Genomic DNA, 1,602 nt, shown 5'->3' with positions numbered 1-1,602 from the left:
ATGGGGTCTATTCATATGGGGGGGGGGGGGTATTTTTGTACTTTGCATGTGATCAAATAATCCAGTAAGAATTGTTTTAGATGTTTGAAAGAACTTCATTTTATATCATTAAACATTCAGTTATTTTATGTAAGTCTTGTTTATTAGATAGTTTGATTTATTTTATTTTTTTACTTTTAATAAGTGACTTTTTTGTTGGTAAAGATTATATCATTTTTATCAAAATGAGAGGAAAATGGATTTGAAAAATGAAATGAATTTTTTTTTTATAATAAAACATTTCTATACCTGTAGTTCACTATATATTGATATGAAATTTCAAAAGCATTAAAGAAGTGTTCATAATTTGATAGTTTAATGTAATGGAATATTAAGTTTCATGTATAATTAGTATTTATTCGTCATACCAAATCAGTGTAAAATTTCTATTTTAATGTCAAATTACCAAAGATTTGAAATTTATTTATTTTCGTATTTTAATTTTTTCAACATTTATTTATAATTCATTAATCACAATTTTATATAGCATGGTGAAAAACCCTTAGTTTTGACAATACTTTATATAAGCAGTAAATTTGAATGAGTATGGCATGGTTACCAGTTCTAGAGTGTGAGAAAAACCTGAAATAAGAGATTTATAGGATTCCTTATCATTGAAGGAAAAAAAGCAACCAGAAACCATGACCCTTGGTAGAAAAACATTATTTGTCATGTGTTTGTGTGAAATTTTTCAGAGTTGCTCTTAAGTTATCATTTATAACGCAAAACTTAGTTTTGAAATTAAAATGATAAATTAATAATGTTTTAGCTTGTTTTTGATACAGGTTTAATATAAGCAATAAATCAGATAAAGCCATCCATAAGTGTCATTGTATAAAACTTTCATCATGTGCCATAGATATTTGAAGAATATTTGTTCATTTTTGTAATATAATCATATTGGATTCTAAAAAAGTTCTTTTAAGAATTTTAAATGTGGCAATTATATTCTATTAAATGGAATCAATGCCTATTGTAGTCTATTTTTGGTGTTTTTTATGGATGTCAAATTTAGCATCAAAGGATGAAAATGAAATGCTCTTCAAGATATTTTAACATGTTTTGTGGCCAGCTATTTTTGTCACAATTTCAACAATGTTGCTCATGTTGTTGCAGAAAGACGATATTGGTAGTTCTTTTTTATTTTAAACAACAACATCACAGTCAACAATTAATGTGTTTACTTCTGATAAGTTCCAATACAGACAATGTACTCATGAAACTCCATTGATATTATGGTATACAGTGTGATTAGTATATTTTCCTTCAAGTTACACATAGTAAAGGGATGCCCATTTCCCCTATAAATGACTTTGTATGATCTATAAATACAGCAGACCTTAAAATTGTTCTATTGTCTTATAGCTATAGCCATTCAGTCTTTTAGTCACAGAGTATGATGATCTCTTAAAATTATTTTGGGAAATCTTTCTTTTGGGGCTGCTGTCTTATTTATTCAATAAATCTTAGTAACCATTCACATGTAGCCGTGTTGCAGTCATTAAATTGCCTTTTGAAGTAGATGGAATAGACTCTTGTTTTACTTACAAAGCAGACATATCA

The sequence above is a fragment of the Mytilus galloprovincialis genome, chromosome 5 (genome assembly GCF_965363235.1).
Source record: "Mytilus galloprovincialis chromosome 5, xbMytGall1.hap1.1, whole genome shotgun sequence".
NCBI classification, from domain to species: Eukaryota; Metazoa; Mollusca; class Bivalvia; order Mytilida; family Mytilidae; genus Mytilus; species Mytilus galloprovincialis.
Note: the sequence above shows the minus strand (reverse complement) of the source record.